Source organism: Oryctolagus cuniculus, chromosome 8 (genome assembly GCF_051225735.1).
Source record: "Oryctolagus cuniculus isolate XC-2025 breed Fujian yellow rabbit chromosome 8, ASM5122573v1, whole genome shotgun sequence".
Classification (NCBI taxonomy): Eukaryota; Metazoa; Chordata; class Mammalia; order Lagomorpha; family Leporidae; genus Oryctolagus; species Oryctolagus cuniculus.
Genome location: NC_142874.1, coordinates 147,577,388 through 147,597,904, shown reverse-complemented (window position 1 = coordinate 147,597,904; position 20,517 = coordinate 147,577,388). Strand labels below are relative to the sequence as shown.

Below are 20,517 nucleotides of genomic sequence, written 5' to 3'. Positions count from 1 at the left end.
AACCCCATCTCCCAGCCCTGTCTCCCGCCCACGCTCTGCGCTGTGGCTCTGTGTGACCCTCGAATGAAGAACGCGGTCCGTAGAGAAACTGACTCTTACGCGTTTGGCCATTCTGTTTGCTCCCCAGTGCACTTTCTTTGGGGCTGCGAGTTCCTGGAACACAGAGCCCGCGTCCGTCATGAACCCTGCCTGGCAGGTGGCTCAGCCGCGCTCCTCCGCGCGCAGACGCAGTGAGCAGTGGCCCACACTCCCCACGGGGCGCCCCACTGTTCTGCTACCGGGGAGGGCCCCCGGCGGCCACGCACGGCGGCCTCAGGGCCCGGCCCACATTGTCCAGAGTCCGTTTTGTTTGCCGCCTGCAAGCACAGGAAGTCCAGGGTCCACTCGCGGTGGGAGCAGCAGGGATGGCGTGCTAAGGCCGCACAGCTGTCCGGCACCTGGGTGTCCTGGGGCTTCTGGCTGTGACCGCGCCCGGGTCAGGAGGTCAGCGCGGGAAGTCGCCGCGCCTGCTTCCTACACGCGCCCACGGCTGCCCTTTCCCCTCCAGGCCCGCGAGCACCGAGGCCGGTGTCCTTTCCCGCCCGCAGATCCTGCGCTCGCGGGGCCCCGGGCTTCTGCCCGCAGCCGCTCTGAGCAGCTGGTCCACTTAGCCCGCGGCAGGAAGTCGCCGCACTGGCGTCCGGCTGCCACCCTGGGGCTGTGGCGTTGAGGGCGTCTGCGGCCCCCGCCCGCTGGACGGAGCTCCAGGCCGGAGGATGTGGTCCGCTGTCCAGGCCGGGCCTCCCGGGCGCACACAGCGCCCTCTGGCGGCGGCTCCGCCTGCTGCGGACCGCGCGCTCCGCCCTCCGGGGCCTGGCCAGCCCTGGCCACCTCTGGACACTGCCTCGTCTGGGTTAGGTGCCACCCGAGCACTCAGGGGGCTGCATGCATGCCTACGCGACACTCGCCTCGGTGTCTTTTTTTTCCAAAAAAAAAAAAAAGAGAGAGAGATGTATTTATTTATTATTTGAAAGAGGGAGGTCTTCCACCCCGTGGTTCACTTCCCAAGCAGCCACAAGGGTTGGGGCTGGGCCAGGCCCAAGCCAGGAGCCAGGAGCTTCTTCCCACGTGGGTGCAGGGGCCCCAGCACTTGAGCCATCTGCTGCTGCTTTCCCAGGGACATTAGCATGGAGCGGGATTGGAAGTGGAGCAGCCGGGTCTTGAACCGGTGCCAACGTGGGATGCTGGGGTCGGAGGCAGTGGCTTTACCTGCTGTGCCACAGCGCTGGCCCCTTGCCTCAGCTTCTGAAATGACATACGGACAAGTAGGTGGGTCTCAGCTTTATTTTTCTTTTTAAAGTTTCTCCCCTCCCTCCCTCCCTCCCTTTCATTCTTTGACAACCAGAGTGACAGCGAGAGGAGACAGCCAGGTCTTCCTTGCAAGGCTGCACCAGGCCGAAGCCAGGAGCCCGGAGCTCCATCCAGGGCTCCCACGTGGGTGCAGGGGCCCCAGCACTGGGGCCGTCCTCTGCTGCTTTCCCAGGGACGCTGGGATGCGGGGTGTGGGTGTCCCAAGCCGCGGCTTCCCTGGCTACCTGCTCAGCTCGTTCTGTGTGAGGGAACAGGACTTCTGTCCTCACGTTTGGCCCTGGTTCAGACAGCTCTCGGGCCCGTTTCTGATCTGCGTGGCTTCCGGGTGTCCATTCTCACCAGGCAATTGGCGGCTCCAGGCGGCTCCAGGTGGATCCAGGTGGTTCCAGGTTTTCTCCCTAACCGGTAATCACCCTACAGGCCTTCCAGGTGCAGCGCCTTATCCAACAGCACCACCTGCTGGTGATTAGGGACCATTACATTTCTGTAAATGTTCTGAAAAAATTCAGGACATCGAATTAGAAAAATATCACAATATTTCAAATACTTTCCAGCTATAAAAGTATATTGGAATACTTAAGGTATTTTAAAAATATCAAGGTGTATTTGATATTATTTATATAGTATTTCTTTAACTGCTTGCCAATTAAAGAAATGAGGTGCATTTTTTCTTTTTAAAATTTTTTAAGATTTATTTATTTACTTGGAATTCCGAGTTACTAGAAAGAGGGAGAGACACAGAGATGTTCCATCCAACAGCACAGACATGAGCACACTGTGGCAGGCGTGTGGCACAGTGGTTAGACACCCACCTCCCACACCGACGGGCAGGACCCGTCAGCCCTGAGATGCTTGCCCTCAGTGTGTGAGGAGTGCAGTGACAGCGCGGGACTCGGAGCTCAGTGTGCCGAGACGCACGCTCCTGCTCGTCCTGTGTGCGAACTCAGGCGGCTTCCCAGGCGTGGATCAGAGGACTGAATTCAGATTCTGGAGAAAGAGACAAGAATTAGTACTCGCTCTCCTTTATTTTTCTTACAGATTTATTGATTTATCTTACAGATTTATTGATTTATCTGAGAGGCAGAGTTACAGTGAGAGGTAGAGACAGAGAGAAAGGTCTTCCGTCCACTGGTTCACTCCCCAAATGGCCACAGTGGCTGGAGCTGAGCCAATCTGCATCCAGGAGCCAGGAGCCTCCTCTGGGTGCCCACGTGGGTGCAGGGCCCAAGCACTTGGACCATCTTCCACTGCTTTCCCAGGCCACAGCAGAGAGCTGGACTGGAAGAGGAGCAGCCGGGACAAGAACCAGCGCCCATGTGGGATGCCGGCGCCGTGGGTGGAGGATTAACCTACTGCGCCATGGCGCCAGCCCCTTGTCTCCTTTATTTCCTGTGAACACTTGAAAAAATATAGACAGTCTGCAAAGAGTCCCTGGCAGGGCGGCCCGTGGCGCTGGTGCACGTGAATGAAGTCTTGTGCAAAGTGCGCATTGTGGAGAAGCAGTGCAGAGATTTCCTTCTCTCTTTTTTTTTTTTTTTTGCACCAAAATAAACTTCTCTTTTAATTCCATCTTCCTTGGGAATCCGTGCGTTCCTCTGCCGCAGTTTTGAAGGTTTTGGGAGCGTTCACCCCGAGGAAGTCCCACGTGTCATTTCCTAACCTGGGTCATCTGTGGTGTTCAGGCGTCCCCGGGGGGGCTGGGGGCTGCAGCTGTGGGCATGGCCCCAGGCCCTGCTCTTCTCAGGAAGCAGGGCTGATGCAGGCGGGATGCAGGGGCAGGAAGGGCGGGGCCGAGGGCGCCGCTGTCTTCAGCTGCTTTCCCAGGGGCGTTGGCAGGGAGCCGGAATGGAAGTGGAGCAGCCGGGACTTGAACCGTCGCCCACACGGGATGCTGAAGCCTCAGGTGGCGGCTTTACCTGCTACGCCGCAGTGTGGCCCCTGCTCTTTTTGTTAGAAACGTCTTGAGCGACAACAGATCAGAATTAGCCAACACCACGCTCAGACCAGCAGCCAGCACGGTCGGCTGGGAGGCTCAGAGGCACGCAGTCTGGGGCTTGTGGGTGTGTATCTGGGGCTGGGTGTGGGTGTGCCACGGGCTGGGTGTGGGGCTATGTCATGGGCTTGGTGTGGGGGTGTGTCGTGGGCTGGGTGTGGGGCTGTGCCACGGGCTGGGAGTGGGGGTGTGTCGTGGGCTGGGTGTGGGGGTGTGTCATGGGTTGGGTGTGTGGGTGTGTCGTGGGTTGGGAGTGGGGGTGTGTTGTGGGCTGGGAGTGGGGGTGTGTCGTGGGCTGGGTGTGGGGGTGTGTTGTGGGCTGGGAGTGGGGGTGTGTCGTGGGCTGGGTGTGGGGGTGTGTCACGGGCTTGGTGTGGGGGGTGTGTCACGTGCTGGGTGTGGGGGTGTGCTGTGGGCTGGGTGTGGGGTGTGTCATGGGTTTGGTGTGTGGGTGTGTCGTGGGCTGGGTGTGGGGCTGTGACATGGGCTGGGAGTGGGGGTGTGTCGTGGATTGGGAGTGGGGGTGTGTTGTGGGCTGGGTGTGGGGGTGTGTCGTGGATTGGGAGTGGGGGTGTGTCGTGGGCTGGGTGTGGGGGTGTGCCTCGTGCTGGGTGTGAGCGTGTCATGAGTAGAATTAACAAAGCCATTTTAACTGTAAAGGACGCCCTAGTTCTTGGTTCTTGGCCATGCGTTCCTCTCCGCTGTGAATGCCTGTGTTTCTAGCAGAATGGGTACTTGTGGATCTTTCCCCCGCAGGATGAAGCTTCCTGGTGGCCGCCGCTCCCTCTAGTGGACTCCGTGGAATCTTCAGGTCGTTCGGGCATCTGGGGCTGGGGGCTGGGGCCTTGGGGGAGGCTCAGCGGCCATCTCCAGGCGTGGTTTGGAGAGCCCTGGGTCCCTCGCTCTCGGGGAAGCCGGGAGGTTGGCCTGACTTGGGCGCTGCTGCTGAGAGCAGTGGACGTTGTGTCCTGGACGCTATCATCTGACGTCCACCGCACTCAGTGTGCTCTGATTTTCCAAATGACTGATGCTTGTGGCAAGATCACGGGCAAGTCCAGTCAGCTCGCAGCGCAAGAGAGACCCGAGGATTTCCATGGAGCCAAGCAAAAAGCTTCGTAAGAGTTCCGATTCCACAGTGCACCCCAGCCTTGGGAAGTCATCCTGTGGATTTCCAGCCTCGCGAGACGCTGGGCAGAGCGGCCCGGAAAGGACCTTACAAGTGGCCTCTGCCCTCTGTCCTCGGTCCTCTGTCCTTGGTCCTCATCCTCTGTCCCTGGTCCCCTGTCCTCGGTCCTCTGTCCTCAGTCCTCTGCTCTCTGTCCTTGGTCCTCTGTCCTCAGTCCTCTATCCTCTGTCCCCTGTCCTCAGTCCTCTGCCTCTGTCCTCGGTCCTGTCCTCTGTCGCCGGTCCTCTGTCCTCAACGCTCTGTCCCCAGTCCTCTGCCCTTGGTCCTCTGTCCTCGGTCCTGTCCTCTGTTGCCGGTCCTCTGTCCTTGGTGCTCTGTCCCTAGTCCCCAGTCCTCTGCCCTTGGTCCTCTGTCCTCTGCCCTCGGTCCTCTGTTCTCGGTCCTCTGTCTCCGGTCCCCAGTCCTCTGTCCTGTCCTCTGTCCCCAGTCCCCAGTCCTCTGCCCTCTGCCCTCAGTCCTCTGCCCTCTGTCCTCTGTTCTCGGTCCTGTCCTCTGTCCCCAGTCCCCAGTCCTCTGCCCTCTGTCCTCTGCCCTCGGTGCTCTGTCCCACACAGCACTGAGGCTGCAATGTCTTCGTGTGTTTCAGACAGAATCTGGATTGCAGCAAACTGGGTGCAAGCAGCGACCAACAACGTTCATGATTGCAAAGCGATAAGCGGCCTGTTCTTGCTTTTTTCCTCAAGGAATTTGTTGTCAGGGCTGGCATTGTGGCAGCTGGGCCGCTGTTTGCAGCTCTGGCATCCTGCATCAGAGTGCCGGTTTGAGTCATGGCTGCTCTGCTTCCAACCCACCTTTGTGCTAACGCACTTGGGCAGCAGCGGGAGGCGGCCCAGTGCTCGGATCCCTGCGCCCACGCTGGGGACCTGGAGGAGTTCCCAGCTCCTGCCCAGCCCTGGCTGCCTTGTGGCCATGTGGGGAGTGAACCAGCAGAAGGACCCCCCCCCCATCTTGATGCTTTTCAAATACATAAAATAAATAATTTTGAAAAGTTCAGTTGCTTTTCATAAACACTTTATTAACATACAGTGGGTTCACGGTTATGTTAAAATGAATAAGTACATGTATGGGAACCTCCCGGCCTAGTTCCAGAATGAAGTGTGCACAGATGTACCCTACAGGCAACTATTTGGGATCTCAGTAGATTTTAAGGCTCCTGGGTGTCCTCAGAACAAAAAGTTTGAAAACATTTGGATAAAGAATAGGACTTTATAGCCTGTAGATAACCAACCGTAAAGTATAACACTGAATCCCAAGCTGGAATGACCTGTTATATGATAAATTTATACAAACATACCGTTAGTTTTTGATAAATCAACAACAGAAGAGCCGGCAGCTGATGTCCCATCTTTAGTTTTCATAGGATTAAAGCCCTCCCCAGGGTGGCGCTGTGGCACAGTGGGTACAGCCGCTGCCTGCAGTGCCGGCGTCCCATATGGGCGCCTGTTCTTGTCCCGGTTGCCCCTCTTCCCATCCAGCTCTCTGCTGTGGCCCGGGAGTGCAGTGGAGGATGGCCCAAGTGCTTGGGCCCTGCACCCCATGGGAGACCGGGAGGAAGCGCCTGGCTCCTGGCTTCAGATCAGCGCAGCTCCAGTCGTTGTGGCCATCTGGGGAGTGAACCAGTGGATGGAACCTCTCTCTCTCACTCTGCCTTTCAAATAAATAAATATTTCAAAAACAACGTTGCATTCCTGGCCCGAGCTCACATCCTGGCTCCGTCATTTCTTTCCTTTGAAACGCCTACTCTAGCAACGCTTGCTGAGTGCCTACGATGCTGGGCCTGGCGCCGCGCAGCGCGGAGAGGGAGGCTCAGCTCCGGCCCCTGCGGTTTTCCAACCCCTCGCAGGAAGCTTGTTGGTTTGTATTCATCTGAGGCAGCGACGGAGCGAGAGGGCGGCGGGGAGAGCTCTCCGCGTGCTGGTTCCCTCCCCAGTGCCCGCGGATCCGGGCCAGGAGCCCCGGCCAGGTCGGCCTGGCAGGTGCACCGCGGGAGGACGACGGGAAGCAGGGCAGGGTCTCGAACCCCGGACCTCGGGCCGCCTGCCGGGAAGACCGAGACCGAGACCCCCGTGCGACTGCACTGCGACGTCGCGGGCGAAGTCGGAATCCAGGCCCACAGCCCTCTCCGTGCGTCCCGCTGTCACCGTTAGAGACGTTCCGCGCTGGAGCCCTCATGGCCCTGCACAGTGACACGGTCTCCCAGTCAGGCTGAGGCGTCCCCCAGGATGCACCTGCGCGCATCGGGGGTCAGGGCGCATGCTCAGACACCACACCGGTTGTCTATCAAAGTGGGCCCCGCCCCCGTCCCTCTAAAAGGAGGCAATGGCGGGAGAGCGCGCGTTTTCCAGCGAGGACTGGCTCACGCGCTCTCTGGTCGGCGCCGGCAGGTACTGCTTCCGGCTTCTCTCCCGTTTACGGGCACGGAGCGCCTCAGGTGGGGCCGCGGGCACAGACTCCGCTCCCAGCCCCGGCGGCTGACGCCGAGGTCCCTGTGTCCCAATGCGGTGGCAGCGGTGAGGGTCTCCGTGGCCTCCTCTGAGAGGGGCCTGAGCCCCCCCCCCCCCCAGCACGGCCACGGCCCCGTCTGCCGCGGCCGGCACCGTAGGGGTCAGCAGAGGCCGTGGGCCACAGCCTCAGGGGGACCGTTGGCTGGGGTCGCGGTGACACCAGCAGCGCCTGTGCTGGGGTGCACTGTCCCCTGGCCCCTGTGTTCTATGTTAATGTTGGCCGTCACAAAGCACACCGGACAGCGGAGTGAGGGGAAGGGTTTATTGGGAACACCCTACAGGCCGGAGTGAAGGGGCGGCGAGGGGAAAAGAGAGAAGGAGACTGTAAGAGAGAAAGAGAGAGGAGAGGAGAGGAGGGGAGGGGAGGGGAGGGGAGGGGAGGGCCGAGAGCTTGTGTGCAGGAACAGGCCCTTCCGAGGGCGGGCAGGGAAGCAGGAGCCCCGAATCCCATTAGGATGGGGGTGGAGCCTGGCTCAGGGAGCTGGGCCATGGGCCACCTGGCCACAACTGTGCCAGTTTCCTAACACCCTGGGCGGCTGTGGCTGAGCCCCTGTGTGGTCCCCCAGTCTAGCGGGGTCATGGGCACTTGGGGTGAAGGAATCCTAGCCCGCTGTCTGCTCCCCCTCCCCGGGGGCCCTAGGGGGCAGAGCTGGGCCTAGGGTCTGAACCTAGCGCAGGCCGCGCTCAGCATGGCAGCCACCTGGGCTGGTGGTGGGGTCGTGGGCCAGCATGGGCGGGAGCACAGGGCGGGGGGGGGGTGGGGGACCTTGTGACGCCGCGGTTCTTTGCAGTGTTGGTTGCTGCTGAGGCTCGGCTAGGGTTTGGGCTCCCCAGGAGCTTCAAGGACCACAAGCCTGGGACAGACTCCACTCTCAGGTGCACCCAGGAGCGTGGGCCAGTGTTTGTGGCCGGCTGAGCCTTGCCTGGCTTACCTACAGCCTGGCGGTTAAGGGGCACAAGCCGACCTTGACTGCTTCTCACCTCCCTGAGTTTACCAAGCACCTGTAACCTCCCAACTGTAGCTGCATCCTGTTGGGCCTGGCGTGGGAACATGGCGTCCACAGACCTGCCTCCCACGTGAGCCACGTGCAGCTGGCCATCTCCCAAGCTGGCTGTGGCCCGAGTCATGTGCTAGGCTGGATGCGAGCCCTCACCCTGACCTCGACTTGGCTGCAGACTCCCCACATGTGGGGACCAGGCCCTCCTGGAAGGCTAGCGAGTCTAGGAATTTTAACACATGTCCTCTACTGCATTGCCATATGACAGTGGACTTTGCTTTCTCTGCCTCTCTGGGCCATCATCCACCCCGGGTTGGGGGGGGGGAAGACCACCATTCTGTGTGGTCCTGAGAGGCCCCAGGGGACAGGGGCCCATCCCATTGTGGTCCCCCCCTGCTAGCCCCCTCCTGCACCCCAGGGATTGGTGGTCGCTGGCACCCAGCGTAGCCAGCTGAGCACACTCTAGGGCGCCACCCCTCTGTGTTATCGCAGGCGCTATTCTTGTCAACACAGGCAGGTTGTTGGTAATCCCTAAGCCTTTAAGCAGCTCCACAGGGGAGTCCCCCCGGCCTGGCCGCGCCGTGCTCGGTCCTTGTTCCCAAGACCCTGCTTGGAGCCAGGCTGGAGCCCACTCTGAGCACCAAGGCCCCGTCTCTGGGCTGAAATGACAGCAGACTGGGGCTTTGACGAGGAACCTGTAATCCAACTCTCACCTTGCAATTGAGGATGCTGAGGCCAGGGTGCAGCTCCAACAGTGACTCAGACCCAGCCCAGTGCCCTCTGACCTCATGTGGGCTCCCACAGCCTCAGTGCGGTGGCTGATGCTCCCAGAGAGATGAGATGCAAACAACGAGGGCCACACGCAGCCCTGTCTGAAGGGAGCCCAAGTGGAACACACAGGGTGTGAGTGTCTGTTATAGGGTGTGCACAGGGCTGCCCACGTGGAACATACAGAGTGTGAGTGTCTGGTACAGGGTGTGCACAGGGCTGCCCACGTGGAACACACAGTGTGTGAGTGTCTGGTACAGGGTGTGCACAGGGCTGCCCACGTGGAACACACAGTGTGTGAATGTCTGATAGAGGGTGTGCACAGGGCTGCCCACGTGGAACACACAGGGTGTGAGTGTCTGTTATAGGGTGTGCACAGGGCTGCCCACGTGGAACACACAGTGTGTGAGTGTCTGGTACAGGGTGTGCACAGGGCTGCCCACGTGGAACACACAGTGTGTGAATGTCTGATAGAGGGTGTGCACAGGGCTGCCCACGTGGAACACACAGGGTGTGAGTGTCTGTTATAGGGTGTGCACAGGGCTGCCCACGTGGAACACACAGTGTGTGAATGTCTGATAGAGGGTGTGCACAGGGCTGCCCACGTGGAACACACAGTGTGAGAGGTACAGGGTGTGCACAGGGCTGCCCACGTGGAACACACAGTGTGAGAGGTACAGGGTGTGCACAGGGCTGCCCACGTGGAACACACAGTGTGAGAGGTACAGGGTGTGCACAGGGCTGCCCACGTGGAACACACAGTGTGAGTGTTACAGGGTGTGCACAGGGCTGCCCACGTGGAACACACAGTGTGAGAGGTACAGGGTGTGCACAGGGCTGCCCACGTGGAACACACAGTGTGTGAGTGTCTGATAGAGGGTGTGCACAGGGCTGCCCATGTGGAACACACAGGGTGTGTGTCTGCTACAGGGTGTGCACAGGGCTGCCCACGTGGAACACACAGTGTGTGAGTGTCTGATAGAAGGTGTGCACAGGGCTGCCCACGTGGAACACACAGTGTGTGAGTGTCTGATAGAGGGTGTGCACAGGGCTGCCCATGTGGAACACACAGGGTGTGTGTCTGCTACAGGGTGTGCACAGGGCTGCCCACGTGGAACACAGAGTATGCATGTCGGGCTGCACAGTGTGCCCAGTACCACTGCGTCCTAGGACAGTGGAGATCTGCCCCAGTGGCCACCTCTGCTTGCGCCCTGGGTGCGCTGGTCCATACAGTTAATTAGGACGGTCCTTCAGATGGGGCTTTTAGCTCCGTCCCTGGCACCTCTGGAGTTTAAAACACAGCCCGGAGTAGTGTGTGCAGGATCACATTACGGTCTTGAATTTTATTGAGCTGTGAACATTTGTGGTTGCCCAGACTGTAGGTGGCCCAAGTCTTACACCTTCCTCCCCTGTGTGCGTCAGGCTTCCTGTCCCCTGGGCCTCTGGGCTGCCAAGAACACTCACCTCCGCCCAGCTGGTCCGAGAGGGGCCTGTGCCGGGCCTCGGGCGCCGAGCTCTGAGGCCGCCACTGGCTGGTGAGCACAGCGGCCGTTTGCCAGACAGAGTGCACACATGATACCCGGACGGCACACAGCTCAGATCCGGTGACAGGTTTCCTAGGATATGTTTTGATTTACAAAATGTGGGAAAACTGAGTTCCGTTGCCGAGGTGCCGAGTGGTGCCCACAGGGCAAGCAGCCTGATTGAGCTTGGGGAAGAATGCGGCTTTTCCACCCAAGCATTCCCTGTGCCTAGCGAAGGAGGCATGGTAGCTGATGGCTCTGCCCGTTCCTGGGGTGAGCAGGTATTTGCTGAGTGTATCTTATGCACCAGGTTTTGAGCTAAGTCCTGGGACGTCCACAGTCAGCAGATCCCTAGGGGTGAGCTAGGGCGGCCAGATGGTCACTGTCGCTGAGGCCTGATTCCGAGGGCGGCTCTGAGGCAGGAATGTGGACCCTGGGGATTCGTCACAAGGGAGCCGAGCAGGCTGGGAGCCGCGTCTGAAAACCTGGTGTTGGAGTTGGAGTCTGCACAGGGGCGGGGCTCTGGGCGTGGATTCTGGGATGTGACGGATTACAGGGGCAGGCAGTGACTTTAGCCCCAGGATCAGCACAGATCTGCTGACTACTGCGTGGGTGGAGTGGGCCGGGACCGGCTGTGGCATGGGGAGGGCTCTGCAGTTGTCAGAGCGGCCACATACAGGGCAGAGGAGCTGGGGAGGTGCGGGGAGGCTTGTGGGTGTGTGGGAGGAAGACTATTCAGAAAGGCTGGGGAAGGGGACCCTGGGCACGGGGCCCGGACGGGCAGCTGTGGGTTCGGGGTTCGTCTTTGTCTGCCATCACTCACAGGGAGGGGAGGTGGCTCCACGTTTGAGCCTGGGCCTGGAAGCTGTCTCTGCGTGGTGCATGGAGGAGGCCAGCTAGGGAGCAGGCCCAGGCCCTGGGGAGAGGACTGAGCCTGCAGAGAGCAGAGCGGGGAGAGTGGGGGCATTCGGAGAAACTGGGCAGGGCCGGCAGCCGTGGCCCAGGGATGCCGTTTCAGGCAGGGGGTGGGGCGGGGCGGGGTCAGGTAACCTGAGAGCTGACATGGCACTTGGGGTTTGGTGACACAGAGGTCATGGGTGACTTACAGCTATTTTGGGGAGTGACGTGATCTGCATGGGGGGTGGATGGGGAGAGGCCAGAGGGCTGGAGGACAGCAAAGAAATGGGAAAATTGGGACAAGACACAGCTGTTCCGGGGAAGGAGCAGGACCCAGCTGTTCTGGGGAACGAGCCGGAGCTGGGGGAGGGGGTGTCTGAGTGATGTCAAGGTTGGGAGAGACCCGAGGATGCTCAGAGAAGGGCGGGACAGGGGAAGGAGCGGGCTCACATGGCAAGAACTGAGTTGCGAGCTTCCTGGGAGCCCTGGGGAGTGGGACGTGGCGCAGGGACGTGCTGGCCGCTGGAGGGAAGGGGCTTGGGTCACGGGGAGTGGCGGAGTTCCTGCACTTCCGCTCCAGCCGACTCTGCGGAGCAGGAGTTGAAACTGTTTGGGTAAACGAAGGGGAGTGATTTTCAACTTAAAGTGGAGTCGGATGTTACGTGATGGGACTCAACCTTCTGTATGTTGCAATCTTGACCGGGCCTTGTGGGTCACCATGATGTCTGGCTGCTGCGGGCCGGTGGGGCAGGCCAGGCCCTGAACCAGGTGTGTGTGCAGGGAGGGGGGGCCCTCAGGTCTCCGCTAGCCCTGCCTTTGTGCCGTGAGGAAGGAGCAGGAGCGGGGGCCTGGGGAGGACCCTCGGGGGCTGTATCTCCTGGGCGCTGATGCCCCAGCCTGCTCTGCCTTTCCCACCGCACTCCCAGGGGGCAGAGTGCCTTGTGCAGCCCGGACGACTGTGGCCCCGGCCTCTGCTCTTAGCCTCCGCCCACCCTGGCGGCCGTTGCTGTGATGGGGCTCGGTCTAAAGGACCATACGGGAAGCTGTGGCTCCTCTCCACTCCGGTTCCAACGTGAAGAAAGGCGTCAGGACCTCGACCCCGTTGTTGGAGATGTTGTGGGGAGCTCTGCCGTGCCTGCAGCTGCTCCGGGCACGGTGGGTTCACCGTCCATTGCTGGCAGAGTTTGCTCTGCTTTGCTTTCTAAAGCCACAATTCTGTGCCCGCCGTGCCTGTTGTCTTCAGCCAGGGCCTGGTCACGTGGGATCCTCCTCAGGGGGGAACACATTGTCCACTTGCGGGCTGCTGGCCTCGCAGGCGGCCTCCGTGACTTCACCATTCTTCCACCCAGACTTCTGTGTGTTTTGGGTGACAGTCCTGTACCATAGGTGTGTTCGTCGCACATGTCTCCTGAAACTCAACAATAAGGAATAAAATAACCCGATAAATATGAACCAAAGGCCAGGACAGACCCGACCAGAGAAGACACACAGAGGGCAGTTAGCTGTGCATCACCAGAGAGGTTGATGGGGACGACAGTGAGATGCTGCTCATGCTGATTAGATTGCTCAACATACAGGGCGCGGACACCGCCGCCGAGTACCGGGGGTGGGTGTGGCGCAGCGAGGCTCTCGGTCACACTGGTGGGAAGGTGGCCAGCAGTCCCACACTCGGCTCAACACACTGTACCTTACATTCCAGATGGGATCCTGGGGGCTCCCCAGAGGCGCTGGAATGTCTGTCCACACGAAAGCCTGCCTGTGGATGCGGGCGGCAGCTTTATCCATGATCGCCAAAGCTGGGAGCCACCGTGATGTCCTGCAGGGGACGAGTGGGTAAGCAGACAGTGGACATCCAGACACGGAGGTTGTTACTCGGCACCAAAGGGAATGAGGTGACTGTGGAGCCCAGAGAGGACCTGAGGGCCCTACACGCCTGTCACCAGTGAAAGACGCCATCCCAAGAGGCCCCGTGCTGTGTGATGCCAACTCTGTGACATCCGGGAAAGGCAAAACTATGGAGACGGCAAAAACACCGGCCGTTCCAGGGGCTGGGGAAGGGAGGGGTGAAAGGGAGGAGCCCAGAGGTCTTTGGGGGTGGGGAAGCTGCTCTGTGTGATGCCGAGACAGTGGCACACACAGGTGACAGTGTGCACGTGTGTGATGCTGAGATGTAGACACACATGTGTGATGCCGAGACAGTGGGCACACACAGGTGACAGTGTGCACACATGTGTGATGCTGAGATGTAGACACACATGTGTGATGCCGAGACAGTGGCACACACAGGTGACAGTGTGCACGTGTGTGATGCTGAGATGTAGCCACACATGTGTGATGCTGTGACAGTGCGCACACACATGATGCTATGACAGTGGACACATGTATGTGATGCTGAGATGGTGTGCACACATGCGTGATGCTGAGATGTGGACACATGTGTGATGCCAAGACAGTGGGGACACATGTGACACTGTGACAGTATGCGCACGTGTGTGATGCTGAGATGTAGCCACACATGTGTGATGCTGTGACAGTGGGCACACACAGGTGACAGTGTGCACACGTGTGATGCTGAGATGTAGACACACATGTGTGATGCTGTGACAGTGGGCACACACAGGTGACAGTGTGCACACGTGTGATGCTGAGATGTAGACACACATGTGTGATGCTGTGACAGTGGGCACACACAGGTGACAGTGTGCACACGTGTGATGCTGAGATGTAGACACACATGTGTGATGCTGTGACAGTGGGCACACACAGGTGACAGTGTGCACACGTGTGATGCTGAGATGTAGACACACATGTGTGATGCTGTGACAGTGGGCACACACAGGTGACAGTGTGCACACGTGTGATGCTGAGATGTAGACACACATGTGTGATGCTGTGACAGTGGGCACACACAGGTGACAGTGTGCACACGTGTGATGCTGAGATGTAGACACACATGTGTGATGCTGTGACAGTGGGCACACACAGGTGACAGTGTGCACACGTGTGATGCTGAGATGTAGCCACACATGTGTGATGCTGTGACAGTGGGCACACACAGGTGACAGTGTGCACACGTGTGATGCTGAGATGTAGCCACACATGTGTGATGCTGTGACAGTGGGCACACACAGGTGACAGTGTGCACATGTGTGATGCTGAGATGTAGACACACATGTGTGATGCTGTGACAGTGCGCACACACATGATGCTATGACAGTGGACACATGTATGTGATGCTGAGATGGTGTGCACACATGCGTGATGCTGAGATGTGGACACACGTGTGATGCCAAGACAGTGGGGACACATGTGACACTGTGACAGTATGCGCACGTGTGTGATGCTGAGATGTAGCCACACATGTGTGATTCTGTGACAGTGGGCACACACAGGTGACAGTGTGCACACATGTGTGATGCTGAGATGTAGACACACGTGATGCTGAGACAGTTGGGACACACGTGATGCTGTGACAGTGTGCACATGTGTGTGATGCTGAGGTGTGGACACGTGTGTGATGCTGTGATAGTGCACATGTGTGTGATGCTGAGATGGTGTACACACATGTGTGATGTGGAGTTGTGGGCACACATGTGTGATGCTGAGACAGTGGGGACACATGTGACACTGTGACAGTGCGCACACATGTGTGATGCTGAGATGTGGACGCACATGTTTGACACTGTGCACATGTGTGTGACGCTGAGATGTGGACACGTGTGTGATGCTGTGACAGTGGACACACGTGTGTGATACTTAGATGGTGTGCACACATGTGTGATGCTGAGATGTGGACGCATGTGTGTGACACTGTGACAGTGTGCACACATGTGTGATGCTGAGATGTGGACACACATGTATGATGCTGTGACAGTGCACATGTGTGACGCTGAATGTGGACACGTGTGTGATGCTGAGGTGTGGACGCACGTGTGTGATGCTGAGACAGTACACATGTGTGACGCTGAATGTGGACACGTGTGTTGCTGTGCAGGAGGCACTGTAGCAGTGGCACACACCGTGGAGCGCTTACCTAAGCCCACGGGAGGTGCGACCCCAAGAGTAAGCCTTCCGTGGGCTGTGGGCTTGGTGAGGATGCGGAGGCTCTGTTGGCTCATGATGTCCCCAGTCACCCTCAGGTGAGGACGGTGATGGGGCACCTGGCCCATGTAGGGGCAGGGGGCACCTGAGACATCTCTGCTCTCCGCACAGTTTGCTGTGGGCCTGAAATTGCTGTAAAAAAGCCTTTTTTCCAAGAAAGAAGGAAAATTACAAAAAAGCCCATGTTTTTCTTCAAAAATATTCCAGTTCTTAGATGAAATTCTCTCTTACAATTTGTCTTGAAATGTTGATCACATATATGTTAATTGTATCTGACAGTGTCAGTGACTCAGTTTCCTGTTAGTTATATAGTTAGATATAGTTAGATTGTTGTATTTTTTAAAATATTTATTTTTTGTTTATTTGAAAGAGTTAAAGAGAGAGGTAGAAAGACAGAGTTACAGAGAGGTAGAGAGAGAGGTCTTCCATCGTCTGGTTCACTCCCCAGATGGCTGCAATGGCCAGATCTGAGCCGGTCTGAAGCCAGGAGCCAGGAGCTTTTTCTGGGTCTCCCATGTAGGTGCAGGGGCCCAAGGACTTGGGCCGTCATCATCTTTTTTTAAGATTTATTTTTAAGTCAGAGTTACACACAGAGAAAAGAGGGGGGAGAGAGAGAGAGAGAGAGAGAGGAGAGAGAGAGAGAGGTCTTCTATCTGCTGGTTTACTCTCCAGTTGGCAGCAACGGCCGGAGCAGTGCCAATGTGAAGCTGGGAGCCTGGACCTTCCTCCAGGTCTCCCACATCTTCTTGGGCATCTTCTACTGCTTTCCCAGGCCACAGCAGAGAGCTGGATAGGAAGAGGAGCAGCTGGGACTAGAACCGGCGCCCACATGGGATACCAGCGCTTCAGGCCAGGGCTTTAACCCGTTGTGCCACAGCACCAGCCCCAGGTTGTTCTATTGATCTTTGTGGTTGGTGGTATGGTGCCCACCTCCCAACGTGACCTTATTTGGAGATAGGGTCTCTGCACTTGTAGCTAAGGATGCACTGACAGCCTACCAGGCTGTGGGAGGCCCAACCCCAGTGAGCGTGCCCTGGAAGAGGGAAGAGGACACACAGACACGGGGGGGAGGCTGGAGCCATGTGGCTTCAAGCCACGGAGCCAGCAGAGCCACCAGGAGCTGCTTCCGGGGAGTGCAGTCCACTGAGCCTGGTTTCAGACTTCTGGCTTCCGCAATGGAGAGCCCCTACATTCCTGTGTTGTTTGCCCCAGGTGCGGTGATCATATTTGTGGGACAGCAGCCAGAGAACCAGTCAGTCTTACTGCTGGGGAGGTTTTCCTTGGATTTCTGGTCTGGCCTAAGAAGTGCACAGGCTGTGTGGGCTGTGAGCTTCTTCCAGGAGGAATCCGCTCCCTGCTCCCACAGGCTGAGCCCTCAATACCTCTGTTGGCACAGTGTGTGTGGAGCTGGCCGGAGATGAGACAGGCTCTGTCGCCCCAGCATGCCGACCCTACCCCACTCGCTCTTTTGCTGTAAGATTCCTGGCATAGAACCTAGCGGTGCAACACAGTCCCGCCTTCCTAGTCCAGAACGCCCACGTGTGTCTCAACAGCACAGGAACGCATAAGAAATTAAGTTTCCCACCACTGTTTGTGTCGCTTCCTCCGCCCCTTCCACGCTTTCTGGGGAAGCCCAGTGCTGGGGCTGGGGCTGGGGCTGGGACTTTGGATCCCTCTCTCCAGATCTTGGCCTCTCCAATCCCGGGTGCTCTGTTAGTCTCGGACCGCACGCTGAAGGGGACGGATGCTCCGCGGACGGTTTTCTGTTTCTGAGCTGTCTGGTTTCCTGTGCAGCACTGGCAAGCCTGTTCCCATGGGGTCCAGGCAGCTTTTCCTGACTGGTTTCATTGCCTGAAATGTTGCGTTTGTTGTGAGGACGCTGAGCAGATTCGGTGCCACTTGGAGCAGCTGAGATCCTGGGGCAGAGGGAGGCGTGTGAGCCTGCGTTTAGCTTCCGGGCTCCATGGCTGCCCAGCAGTGTCCCCTGGGTGAGTGGCCCAGGTCTTGGTTTGCTTGGTGTTGTCCCTGCTGTGTGGAGTGGTTGTGCGAATCATGATACCACCGTGACTTCTGGTATGGTTCTGCCCAGAGTGTGAAGCTGGTGTGGGAAGATGGAGATGTCTCTGCTTCAGTTCCATGTTAATATGCACAAAGTACTACAGTTTTATTGAAGGTGTCTCCAATACTGTCTTCTGCTACCTACAGAGTGTGATGGCTGCAGCCGTCTCAGGGTGAAAGAGAAGGCAGGTGGCAGGGGCAGGAGGGTGGGAGGGGTAAATGGGAGACCTGATAGCTGAGGCCGTCAGTGGCAGACACCATTGGACTCAGTCCCTGGAGACCCAGATGCCCGGGGCAGAGGGGTGGGATCCGAGGCCCAGTTTCCACCAAGAGTTTACGGCCAATTCTCCCTCTTGATGGGATCACTCATATGGTGATCTGTGGACAAGGTCAAAAGTGACCACACTGCAAAGAACGTAGAGGTACACAGGACCCAGGAAACGCTTCCTGCTGCACACCTGAAACTCCCGCTGCCCGGCCTGTCACACCGTGTGTCCTGTCACACCCCGTCCACACGTCTGTGTCCTCCTGTCACGCCCCGTCCACACGTCTGTGTCCTCCTGTCACGCCCCGTCCACACGTCTGTGTCCTCCTGTCACACCCCGTCCATACGTCTGTGTCCTCCTGTCACACCCCGTCCACACGTCTTTGTATTCCTGTCACACCATGTCCACACGTCTGTGTCCTGTCACACCCCATCCCACGTCTGTGTCCTCCTGTCACACCCCGTCCACACGTCTGTGTCCTGTCACACCGTGTCCACAGGTCTGTGTCCTCCTGCCACACCATGTCCACACGTCTGCATCCTCCTGTCACACCGTATTCACGAATCGCCCCATCCTCTGAACTGTGTCTTCCCGTCATGCCGTGTCCTCATGGGGTGAGAAGTGCAGGGGTCTCTGGGTCCTTCCTGTTGGGTGCTCACCCCACAGACCTCATCGCCCGAGGGGCCCCGCCTCCCTTTTCCACACCCCGGGGTTAAGATTTCAGCAGACAGAGGAGAGCAGGGGTGGACACCGACATTCAGGCCAGAGCAAGTGAGGAGCAACAGCCGTGCCGTCCGCTGCTCCAGTCCCTTCCTCACAATACTCCTCTCCCACAAGAACTCGGCCCTCGCGTCCTAGACGGAGCTGATGGCACCAAGCCCACAGCTGATTGTGTCCTATTCCTGCGGGAAGGACACATGTCTTGCCCCACTTATCTCGGGAAGCCCCGGGCCCACCCCACCACCTTCACTGGGATCCCAGTCCCACACATACCTGACCGTGAGCACAGCTTCTCTGACCGGCTCTCAGTGTCACAGACGTGGTGTGACAGGAGGACACAGACGTGTGGATGGGGTGTGACAGGACACAGACATGGGACAAGGTGTGACAGGAGGACACAGACATGTGGACGGGGTGTGACAGGACACAGACGTGTGGACGTGGTGTGACAGGAGGACACAGACGTGTGGACGCGGTATGACAGGACACAGACGTGGGACGGGGTGTGACAGGAGGACACAGACGTGGGACGGGGTGTGACAGGACACAGACGTGGGACGGGGTGTGACAGGACACAGACGTGTGGACGGGGTGTGACAGGAGGACACAGACGTGGGACGCGGTGTGACAGGACACAGACGTGGGACGGGGTGTGACAGGACACAGACGTGTGGATGTGGTGTGACAGGAGGACACAGACGTGTGGACGCAGTGTGACAGGATACAGACGTGTGGATGGAGTGTGACAGGACACAGACGTGGGACGGGGTGTGACAGGAGGACACAGACGTGTGGACGCAGTGTGACAGGAGGATGCAAACATGTGGACGGGGTGTGACAGGAAAACAAAGACGTGTGGACGTGGAGTGACGGGAGGACACAGATGTGTGGATGTGTTGTGATAGGACAGACGTGTGGACGGGGTGTGACAGGACACAGACGTGTGGATGTGGTGTGACAGGAGGACACAGACATGTGGACGGGGTGTGACAGGACACAGACGTGTGGACGGGGTGTGACAGGAGGACACAGACGTGTGGACGGGGTGTGACAGGAGGACACAGACGTGTGGATGGGGTGTGACAGGACACAGACGTGTGGACGCGGTGCAGTATGGAGATGCAGTGAGATGTGAGGCCATGGTGTGACGTGAGGTTGTGGTATGAAGTGAGGACGCAGTATAACAATGCCAACCGGGACCCAGTACGTGGGCTCACGTGGCCCTTAGCCAGCCATGCCCGGGCCTGGCCTCCAGGCCCCAGAACTGAGAGCACAGACGCCTGCTGTTGAGAAGCCCCTGTGTGGTTGTTAGAGCAGCCAAATGGACAATGCACAGAGACGTCACTCAACAAACAAGTTGCGTCGACTGCGAGGCCATTGGTGCGCTGAGGCGAGCCAGACGCACACCAGAGATGCAGATCCCTGGTGCGGCGTCTGAGGGACTCGGGGCAGCAGGCTTCAAGGGTGTTTATCCCGTGTCTGTCTCGTGCTGAACTGGCATGCTCACCGCTATGTGTGCAGGTGCTTGGTGCTGGTCCCCACACACCAGATGGCATGAGGGCCTGTGCGGCTCCCAGGTACTTCTCACACGTGTGCGAGATCCTTGTGACTGCACACGCCTTACACATGAGAAGCCTGGCCCGGGAGCCCAGCCAGCTGGCCTGAGTCCAGAACCCCTCCGTGGCGAGCTGGTGTGTGGTGAGCTCAGAGGGTTCTTGGGCCCGGGCATCCCTGAGGCCTCCCGGTGCTGGTGCCAAGTGCTGCTGTGCTTGGCCGCGCCAGGTGTGTGTTATTTATAATTGGCTGCCCGCTGTGCACCCTGCAGGACCTGTGAAGCCAGCAGGACCTGCCCCTCACGGCGGCGGCCGCCTGCCTCGTCGGCAAGTTGGGTCTTATTTATAGAGCGCACCGCAGGCGTGCCTTGTGTCCACTCCTCATGTGGAGCCCAGAGACAGACAGTGCTGCCTGGAATAGGGAAAGCCCACACGCACCCGTCCCCGGGGCCACCGTGCTACCCACGGTGTCCTGGCCTGCTGGGGAAACCTCACGCAGCACACACGGTTCCCACAGAGGCTCGGCCTCGGTGCCCACACCACCGTAGCTGGAAAGAATTGGGAACGTGTCGGAGAAGTTCCAGCCACGAGTCACAGCGA

The 20,517-nt window shown here is 58.6% G+C and overlaps 1 long non-coding RNA gene across 1 annotated transcript; it reads right to left on the bottom strand.

Annotated features, from left to right (window-relative positions):
• Positions 1-110: 110 nt before the first annotated feature.
• LOC149125230 (uncharacterized) lies at positions 111-2,881 on the bottom strand. The gene is made up of 2 exons (XR_016212255.1): positions 1,575-2,881; positions 111-1,284 (listed from the first exon to the last, which is right to left on the bottom strand). It is a non-coding gene; the product is annotated as an uncharacterized LOC149125230 (long non-coding RNA).
• Between the last annotated feature and the right edge of the window lie 17,636 nt (positions 2,882-20,517).